At 35.9% G+C, this 11,104-nt stretch overlaps 1 pseudogene; it reads right to left on the bottom strand.

The window, feature by feature from the left end:
- Nucleotides 1-385: 385 nt before the first annotated feature.
- On the bottom strand, nt 386-646 carry LOC103582878 (annotated as a pseudogene).
- Nucleotides 647-11,104: the final 10,458 nt, after the last annotated feature.

The following is an 11,104-nucleotide window of genomic DNA, read 5'->3' as shown; positions in this document are numbered from 1 at the left end:
TTGTTGTTGTCGTTAAAACAGTGAGAGCAAAATAACTTACTGGAATATAAAGATAAGAGCTGAATGAGCATGCCATTAATGGAGAAAGGGGGTATTTTCACAGAACCAGTATTTTTCCCCATCCCATCTCCACTTGATGTCAATCAAAACATACCATTGGCCATTTAGTTAAAAAAAAAAAGCAATATGCTTGTGCACATACACCAGTTACTTTATGTACAATAATGGAACAGGGAAGGGTAAAATGAAAGAATAGCAAAAATTATACTGTAAAATTATACTGGAGTAGTCAGGATGTGATGGAATCAAACTGCAGTTTTCTAACTGAGAACGCATTGCTGGTCTGCAAGAAGAGAGTTCTGGAGTAAAGTAGCAGTTTCCCTTTCTAGCAGACACCACCTGTCTGCCGCTGGAACACATCAATTGTATCTTCGTCTGTTTCATTGATTGGCTGCCCGTCAAATCGGAATCTGATCCGCCTCATTGACAAGGCCTGTCGTTCACAATAGGCTTTCATTAGTTTACTAAGTGGCGTATACCTCTTAATCTTAAGCTGCACCACAGAACCATCCTGCCCCGCCACCTTCAAATTGATCTGATGGATGTTCTCAGTCTTGACTCCTTCCTTGGGCTTTTCGCTGGCCATGGTGAGCGCGGGGGTCTCCTCAACTGCGCTTCACAAAGAGGTGCCAGATCCGCACAAGAACCACCAGGAGCGGCAGGAGAGGAGGCGGCGGCAGCGGTGGACGAGGGGGAGCCTAATTCACTCCATATTCGTGATTTTTAGAAATTTTTTCATGCCGCCATTATCCACGCACAGTTACCCCTACAGTAATCCACGACTTATATTTGGCTTCTCATGCTCCTTCATTTATTCCTCTTAAAATATCCCAAATCTCTTAGGGGGCTGGCCCGTGGCTCATTTGGGAGAGCGTGGTGCTGACAACACCAAGTCAAGGGTTAAGATCCCCTCACCCATCATCTTTAAAAATTAAAAACTGAAAGATAAAGTTGGAAAATATCACTTCATCTCAATGTTTTTCATATTCTCTTAAAACCAAAGGGATCTCTTCAGAAATACCTCTTGTAGTGTAGAATATTTATTGGAAATTCAGGATTCTTATTTTTAAGACAGCATGTCTATGTATATAATTTTTTAAAAAATACTTCACTATTTCTGCCTATCCTACATATCTGTACAACTTCACAGATGAATGTCTGTGAAATGCTCAATGGTTGTTTTGTGGGAGATAAGATTTAGACTAATGTATTTTCTTTTCCTTTTGAAATATAACACATAGAGAAAGGCATGTAAAACATGAATTCATAGCTTAACTAACTGCTATAAAACAACTATATACCCACCACTAGTACCCCAGAGTCCACCCATGTGTTATCCTTCCCAACACTTCCAACTAAGTTTAATCATTATCATGATCTTATGGTAATCTCTTCCTTGCTTTTCCTCATACTTTACCACTTAAATATGAATTTGCCTTTTCTTAAACTTTATAAGAATGGAATTGCACAGCATGCAACTTTTTGTGACTGGCTTCTTTTTAGTAGTATTGGGGTACCTCATTATGGGTTTAGTTAATATTTTCCTGGTTATTAATGATGTCGAAACCTTTTTATGTGTTTATTACTTATTTGGGAAGCCTCTTTAATGGACTGCCTTTGCAATTATCTTGCCTGTTTTTCTACTGGGTTGTATTTTTCTTATTGATTTATGGAAGTTCTTCATATTTTCATAATATAGGCACTGAGGATTATTCTTCTTGCAAATATCTTCTCCCTTTGGCTTGCTTTTTCATCCTTTAGTGGTGTCTTATTATGAACAAAAGTTCTTTATTTTTTTTATTTTATTTTTTTTAGGATCCAAACCTGTGGCCTTGGTGTTATCAGCACCACACTCTCCCGAGTGAGCCACGGGCCAGCCCAAAAGTTCTTTATTTTAACGTAGTCAAATATATCAATCTTTTCCTTTATCTTTTGTACTCTGTTAAAGAAATCTTTCCCTATCCTGAGGTCCTTAAGTTATTCTTCAATATCACCTTCTACACGGCAGTGACTTTTGTGTATGGGATGATGTGGGAGTCAGGTTTCCTTTTTTTAATATGAATATCTACCTTTTTTTCCATTTATTGAAAACACCACCAAACACTGTCCTTTCTGCACTGTTCTAATCAGCTCCACACTCTGACCAAATAAGCTAAACAACCAGCCTGCCCCCCTGTTCTATAGTGCCAACATTCTACAATCAAGTGTCGATATATTCTTGGATGTTTCTGGCTACTCTATTCTGTTCCATTATCTGGTTTTATATCTTTGCACCATTACCATATTGATTTAATTGCTTTAGTTTTAAACTAGGACTTGGTATCTGGAAGAACAACTCTCCTACCTTGCTCTTGATCAAGAGTGTCTTCTTAGCCTTTTGTATTTCTATAAAATTTTTAAATCATTTCCATAAAATTTTTAAATGAAAAATAAAACCTTCTGTAGTTTCCTTTTGAATTTTATTGAATCTATAGGTCAATTAAGGAAGGAATATATTTATAATTTGGGTTCTCCAGTCTGTGAACATAAAATATCTCTACATTCATTTAGATCATCTTTAATTTTCTCAACAATATTCTATAATAGTCTATGTAAATGTGTTGCACTTATTTCAGTGGATTTATTGCTAGGTACTTTATATCTTATACCATTGTAAATTATGTTTTGTTTTGTTTTGTTTTTTAAGATGACCGGTAAGGGGATCTTAACCCTTGACTTGGTGTTGTCAGCACCACACTTTCCCAAGTGAGCTAACCGACCATCCCTATATAGGGATCTGAACCCACGGCCTGGGAGTTATCAGCACCACACTCTCCCAAGTGAGCCATGGGCCGGCTCTGTAAATAATTATTTTTTAAATTTATTTTTCTGTTTTTTGCTGATACATTAAAATATTATTGATTTTTATGTAATGAACTTTTACCCAACTATTTTTCCATATTCTTTAATAAGTTATAATGGCTTATCTGAATATTTTTGTGGGTTTTATATATATATAAATATATATATATACCTGTGGGTTTTATATATATATATATATATAACTGTATCTCCAAACAATGACAGTTTTGTTTCTTTCTTCTTGATAATTATGCCTTTTATTTCTTTGTCTGATCTTACTGTACCAGTTAGGATTTCCAGTATATTTTAAACATGTTTAATAGTGGGCATCTTTATCTCATTTCTAATCTCAAAGGGAAATATTTAAATATGTCATCACTAAGTGTGACTTTGCTCAAGTTTTGTGGGTTTTTTGGAAATAACCTTTATCAGAATGAAGAACTTCCCTTCTGTGCCTATTTTGCTACGAGTTTTTGTTATGGATATTGACATTTAACCAATTCTTTTTCTGCACGTGATCATATAATTTTTCTCCTTTAATCTGTTCATCTAGGTTATAGATGATTGATTTTCACATATTAAACCAACTTCACTGAAACATATTTATCATGATGTATTATCACTTTTATATACTGCTGGATTCAGCTTGCTAATATTTGTTTAGCATTTTTGCATCAACGTTTATAAAAGAAATTGGCCTGTGATGTCTCTTTTTTATTGTGCTCTCAAGGTTATGATTGCATCATAATACAAGTTGGAGAGTATTCCCCATCTCCAATTCTCTGGGCAAGTTTATGTAAGATGGCATTATTTCTTTCTTAAATGTTAGGTAGAATTAACCAATAAGGACATCTGGGCCTGAATTATTATTTTGTGGTAGATTTTGTCATTTTTGTTGTTGGAAAATTTTTAACTTGAAAATTGTAAGACTGCTTCTTCTTGTGTCAGTTTGGTAAGCTCTGTTTTTCAAGGAATTTGCCAATTATGTATAAATTTTCAAGTTTAAATAAGATTATTCAAGTGCAAGGGTTTGGATCCCCATAATGGCCAGCAACAATAAATAAGTTAATTAAATTATTCATAATATCTGCTTTATTATCTTTTTAATTCTTACAGAATTTGTGTAGAATACCTATTTTATTTCTAGTATTGATAATTTATGCCTTTTCTCTTTTTCCTTGGTGAGTCTTGCCAAGGGTTGAACAATTTTAATAGTCCTTTCAAACAACCAACTTTTTCCTTTGTTGAACGTTTTTTATTGAAACATAGCTGATTATATATAAATACAGGGTACAGAGTTGAATATCAATACCTGTATACAATGTATGATGATCAAATCAAGATAATTAGCATATTCATGATTACAAAACGTAATCATTCTTTGTGACCATTAGCCAACTTATCGCTAACCTCCCTCCCCACCTTCCCACCTCTACTAACCACAGTTCTATTCTCTCCTTCTGAAAGTTCAACAAATTATTGTGATTTTTGTTTCTTTCTTTCTTATTTATTTATTCATTTTTTAGCTCCCAGTTATTAGTGAAGATATGCAGTATTTCTCTTTCTGTGCCTGGCTTATTTCACTTAATTTTCTCCAAGCTCATCCATGCTGCAGCCAATGGCAGTATTTCATTCTTTTTTTATGGCTGACTAGTATTCCACTGTGTATACATATATTGCATTTTCCTGTAACTATGGTTACTAGAGATGGAAAAAGTAATGAGAGGTAGGAAGGGGGGGAGGTTACCGATAAATTGGCTAATGGTCACAAGGTCACAAAGAATGATTATGTTTTGTAATCATGAATATGCTAATTATCTAGATTTGATCATCACATATTATACACGGGTATTCATATTCAACTCTGTATCCCACAAACATGTGTAATCAATTCTGTTTCAATTAAAAAAATAAATAAATTTATTCCTAGCTAATTTTTTTTTTGGTAGTTATTGTAAATGGCCTTGTTTTCCTGTTTTTCTGCTAGTCCATTGTTGGTGTATAAAAACGCTACTGATTTTTGTGTATTGATTTTATATTCTGCAACTTTACTGAATTGTTTATCAGCTCTAGGAGTTTTTTCGTAGAGTCTTTAGGTTTTTCTATATATAGGATCGTGTCACCTGCGAACAGGGACAAATTGACTTCATCTCTTTCAGTTCAAATGCCCTTTATTTCTTTCTCTTGCCTGATTGCTCTGGGAATACTACGTTAAATAGGATTGGTAAGAGTGGGCATCCTTGTCTTGTTCCTATTCCTAAAGGAAAAGCTTTCAGCTTTTCCCCATTCAGAACGATGTTGGTGGTAGGTTTGTCATATATAGCTTTTGTGTTGATGTGCTTTACTTTTTTTTCTTTTTTTGGTCATTAATTTTCATTTTTTATATTTCACATGATATGTCAAGGTTGAATAGTATGCAAGAAAAGTAAAAAAATTTTTAAAAATTAAAACACATGAGTAAATATAATATTTACTTCCATGTCACAGATGGAGAAACCAACCCAGCAAAGTTCAAGGTGGCTTTCTTGGTTTTCCAGAATCCATTTTATAGCATATCTTCCAGGCCAGTTTGCCTCAGTCTTATTGTTTTTCTTTGGGAAAGAAGTAAAAGAAAGCACAATAGTTAAACGGAGACATTTACAGTCTAGGATGAAAAGTATCTTAAGGAATGGATTTGGGGAGAAAAAGAAGCAGTGCCATTCAAAGATATATGTAAGCCTTTGGGCATACCCACCTCCTTTTTTTGATTCACGGGAAAAAAATGCAGTTATTATGAGCCCATTTCTGCCACTGCTTCTTTTTCTCCCAAAATCAGATTCCTTAAGATACTTTTTATTTACTACATATAGGAAGGAGAGTAGTTGAATTAGTGGATATTATTTATTGTTTCTGATTTTAGAAGATCTAACCATGCCACAGAAAGTGGTATACAGGGACCCTGTGAGGCACAACTGCCTGCTAAGAATGATAAACGTGCAGTTTTTCCCTATTTTTTCCCCTAATAAAGAAGGTATCTTAACTAAGAACCTGACCAGATAACCTTTATTTCCTCTTGTAGCTGACAGTGTACCTCAAATCAGTACATTAGGAATTAACATGGCTTTGTACCACTTGATCATGGTACATAATCTTTTTGATGTGCTGTTGGAATTGGTTTGGTAGTATTTTGCTGAGGATTTTTGCATCTATGTTCATCATGGATATATTAGCTTGTAGTTTTCTTGTGTCTTTGTCTGGTTTGGGTATTAGGGTAATGCTGGAGTCATAAAATGAGTTTGGAAGAATTCCCCCCCTTCAGTTTTCTGGAATAGTTTTAGAAGAATTAGTGTTAGCTCTTTAAAAGTTTAGTAGAATTGAGTAGTGAGGCCATCCTGGAGTTTTCTTTGTTGGGAGAATTTTTATTACTGATTCTACCTTATTTCTGGTTTGTTGAGGTTTTCTGTTACTTCCTGTTTCAATTTGGTGGTTATATGTGTTCAGGAATTTATACATTTCCTCTAGGTTTTCTAATTTGTTGGTATAAAGCTGCTTATAGTAGTCTCTAATAATTCTTTGTTTTTCTGTGATATCAGTTGTAATGTTTCCTTTTTCATTTCTAATTTTATTTGAGTATTCCCTCTTTTTTTCTTAGCCTAGACAATAGGTTCTCAGCTCAGTGACAATCCAATTACACAATCATTGAATTCTTTAGCTCCAAGATTTCTGTTTGGCTCTTATGATATCTATCTTTTTGTTGAATTTCTCATTTAGATAGGAAAGGTTTTCCGATTTTATTGAATTGTCTGTATTTATTCCTTTGTATCTCGCCGAGTTTCCTTAATATCTTTATTTTGAGTTTTCTTTCAGGCATTTTATAGATTTTCTTTTCCTGGGCCCTGTTACTGGAGAATTATTGTGTTACTTTGGGGGTGCCAAGTTTCTGTGCTTTTTCATGTTTCTTGTGTCCTTACATTAATATCTTCCTCTTTCCGCTTTATGGGGTAGCTTTTGTAGGTATGAAGTTTTTCCTGTAGATGTGTCCTATAGTGTTGGTTGGGTTGGATTTGGGGGCTTTGGTTCTGCGTGGGTGCAGTAGTGTAGCCTCTTTGGCTGTAATCAATATCAGCAATGTTTGCAAGTGCCCCAGTGCCTAGATAGCAGTGTTTATGGAGGCAGTGGCATGGCTTTAGTGGGGGTGGCATCACTGGCAGGTGCCAGACAGGCTGGTCCTTGGACCCTGGGGGGCATGTGTGGCATGCAGATGCTACACTGGTTCAGCGGGCAGGTAGCTAAACAGCTGGTCCTCAGGTTCTAGGGGATATGTACATCAGCTTCCTCAGTATTGGGGGTGGCCTCCTCACTGTGCTGGAACACCTGGTCTCCACACTGTGCTGGGGTGCAGAGCATTGCATGGGGTCCTCCTGTGCCAGGTCACAGTTGTACCACTAGGTCTAACTGGTGTCATGATGTTGTAGCCTTTTCGTTGGGCATGTTGGAATGACAGCAGGGTTTCAGGAATGTGGAGATTCAGGGACTATTGAGCTCCAGGACAGAATGTACCCCAGCAGTGGCTGTGTTCTCAAAATGGCATTGTGCCATAGCTGCCTGGGTCCCAGGAAGTGGAAGGACCTAAAGCAGGTCCTTCTCTGGAGCAATGCAGCTGCATGGACCCCAGGCAGCTCCCTATACTGGGTTCAGGACCTGTGAGGACTGTGGGGCTCTCCTGTAGCTAACATTGCAGGCATTCACAGTGACAATGGGGACTGCTGGGCATCTCCCACTTACCCTTTTCCCACAACAGGGAGTTCCTTGGCTCTGAGCCAATCTCAGCTGGGTTCTTCACTTCCCTCTCTATGATGACATCCCAAGTTTCTGTGCTTTAGAGGGTTTTTCTACCTTGTTGCTGAATTCAACTGTTCTCCATAGACACTCTACTCGAAGTGTAGTTATTCGTTGTTTTGATTTTTCTTTGTGGAGGAGATGGGCAAATAGGACCTCTAATCAGCCATCTTGATCTTGAGCCTGTCTTTTTTATTATATCCATCCTAGTTGTGTGAATAAGTCATAACTCATTGTAGTTTTAATTTAATTTACATTTCTCTAATGAGTAATGATGTTGACCATCTTTATATGTGCTTACTGGTCATTTGTATATCTTTTTAAAATCAACTCAAATCCTTTGCCCATTTTTTAATTTTTATTTATTTATTTTTACTTTTTTTTTACAAAGTGAGGTACTCTTACTGTGGATTGAGGTGTTAGGGAGCACAGGAGAGTACTGTTTATTTATCGTGGGAAGATGAGGTATACACGTGGGAAGTGATATTTGTGCCCAGCTTTGAAAGACGACTGGCTCTTGGCCAGGGGAATATACTAGCTGTAAGCACAAGTGATTACCAACCATTAGGAACTTTCACTTAAAAAACAAACTATTACGAAGTGAGGGAACCACTGCCCAATGTGTTTAGAAGCCAATGCTATGGCACCGGTTTTGGGAAAAAGAAAGACTTTATTGAAGGTCGACCAGCAAGGAAACAGAAGCAAAACTCAAATCTGTCTGTCTGATTCAGGGGCTGGGTGGGGTTTATTTATTTATTTATTTATTTGTTAGCTGGCCCGTGCAGGGATCTGAACCCTAAACCTTAGTGTTGCAACTGGGAGAATGAGGAAGTTTGAGGCACTGATGAACTCCGAATCAGTACTTGGTAATGAAGGTGCTGGATGCTGGGTTGTCCTTGTTGGAGGACCTCTCGATTCATAGAAGACACCTGGAGGGGAAGGTCCTTCTCTGTGCATGCTCAGCTTACATCGTATAAGACAGCTTGTGAAACAACTTGAGTTAAGGAAATGTAAGTAGTTTCAGCTGGTTTTAGGTGGTTGCAAAACAGTTTCTCAGGCTGGGAAGTCCAAAGTCCATCTGGTGGTGGCAACAATGACCCAGAAGTCTCACATTGCAAGATGGTGGAAGCAGAGAGAGCAGAGCCCTTTGAGCATTTTTTAATCAGTTTTTTTTTTTTTTTTGCCTTTTTATCATTGAGTCGTAAGTGTTCTTTATATATTCTAGATATGTCTTTTATCAGATAAGTGATTTATGATTTGCAGATATTATCCCATTCTGTGAGTTTTCTCACTTTCTTGGTGGTGTCCTTTGAAAAACAAAAGCTTTCAATTTTGATGAAGTTCAACTTTTTTCTTATTGTGTCCTCTGTGCTTTTGTTGTCATATTTAAGAATGCTTTGCCCAACCTGAGGTCAAGAAGATTTTTTTCTATATTTTATTATAAGGGTTTTATAGTTTTAGTTCATACATTTAAGTCCATGATGTATTTTTAGTTAATTTTTGTATATGGTATGAGGGAAGGGTCCATCTTCATTCTTTTGCATGTGGATATTCAGTTGTCTCAGCATCATTTGTTGAAAACACTAATCTTCCCCAATGAATTGTGATGGCATGTTGGTCAAAAATCAATTGACAGTAAATGTAAGGACTTACTTCTGGACTGTCATTTCGTTTCCATGATCTGTACGTCTAGCCTTATGCTAGTACCACCCTGACTTCTGGTCCATGATTATGAGATCTCTATGCATTTATTTTGGTCTTATTTTATTTCTTTCAACAATGTTTTTTATAGTTTTTGGAATATGAGTTTTGTACTCCTTTTGTTAAAATTATTCCTAGATTATTTATTCTTTTCGATGTTATTATAAATGAAATTGTTTTCTTACTATTCTTTTTGTATTCTTGATTACATTTCTTTTAAATTTATTGATATTTGGTCTTATAATACAGCATATTGTCATTTTTTATAAATATTCCTTTGTTCTTCAAAAAATATGCATTCTGAAATTATTGGCTGCAGTGATATCCAATATGACCATTAAGTCAAGTTTGCTAAATTTGTTATTCAAATTTCCTATACCCTTAGTGGATTTGTTTTTTTTTTTAAAGATGACCGGTAAGGGGATCTTAACCCTTGACTTGGTGTTGTCCGCACCAACCATCCCTATATGGGATCCGAACCCGTGGCCCTGGTGTTATCAGCACCGCACTCTCCCAAGTGAGCCACAGGCCAGCCCTAGCCTTAATGGTTTTGCTCTGCTTGTTCCAAAACTACCGACAAAGATGTATTAAAATCTCCCACATGATTTTAACTTTTTAAATTTCTCATTATAATTTTGCAAATTTCTTTGTGTTTATGGTTATTTTGAGACCACGTATAAGTACATACAAGTTTAAAATTGTTAACTTTACCTGGTGAATAAAACTTCTTTTCATTACCTCTAGAAATGCTCTTTTTCTGAAAACCTATTTTGTTTGAAGCTTATATTACTATACTTTATTTTTACTTAGTGTTTGCATCATATACATCTGTTCATCCTTTTACTTTTAACCCGTCTAAATCCTTATATTTCAGATATGTATAATTAGATACATAGATCACTTTTTGGTTGAGCTTTTTAATGAGAAATAATGCCCATCTTACTCAACTGTTCAAAGAACAGAAAAAGAAGAAACACTTCCCAATTTGATTTATAAAACTATCCTAACCTTGATACCAAAACTTGACAAAGACAGCATAAAAAAGGAAAGTCATAGGCTGGTCTCTCTCATAAACAAATGCAAAGATTCTAAACAAAATACTAGCAATGAATCTATCATTTACATTATTACATTATCAATAGTAATTGTGAAATTACTGACAAATTTGGGCGTAAGTCTACTTTTACTCAATGCCTCCTTTGTACCATTGGTTCAATAGTCTGTTTCTTTCCATTCTTGCCTTCCTTTTGGATGGATTATTTTTTATTTTTTTCTGTTAATTTAGAAGTTGTAAAGGTTATCCTAGGAATTGCAACATTCATTCTTCATTTATTGTAATCTAATACTATATTGGACTTTGTTCTCATCCAAGACAATACAAAGTCCTTAAAATATTTTAACTCCATTTATTCCCTCCCCAACTTATGGCTTTTGTTTTATACAATCAATGTTTCTCTAGAATCACTTATATACTGTATTATCATTTCCTTTTGTCTCATCCTTTCCTATAGTCCTAGATTCAAAAGGGCCACTGAGTGTTGAGAAGAATAAAATTATTTTCAACCTATGCCAAAACATTCTTATAAAATTTCACAACATCAAGAACAAAAGGAAGTTTATATCGGGCCAGCCCGGTGGTGCACTGCTACAGTGCGCCGCTTGGGAAGCGCGGCGGCGCTCCTGC

Source organism: Galeopterus variegatus, unplaced genomic scaffold (assembly GCF_000696425.1).
Source record: "Galeopterus variegatus unplaced genomic scaffold, G_variegatus-3.0.2 Scaffold18318, whole genome shotgun sequence".
NCBI classification, from domain to species: domain Eukaryota; kingdom Metazoa; phylum Chordata; class Mammalia; order Dermoptera; family Cynocephalidae; genus Galeopterus; species Galeopterus variegatus.
The sequence above is the reverse complement of the archived record's forward strand: the minus strand, read 5'-3'. Positions and strand labels throughout refer to the sequence as shown.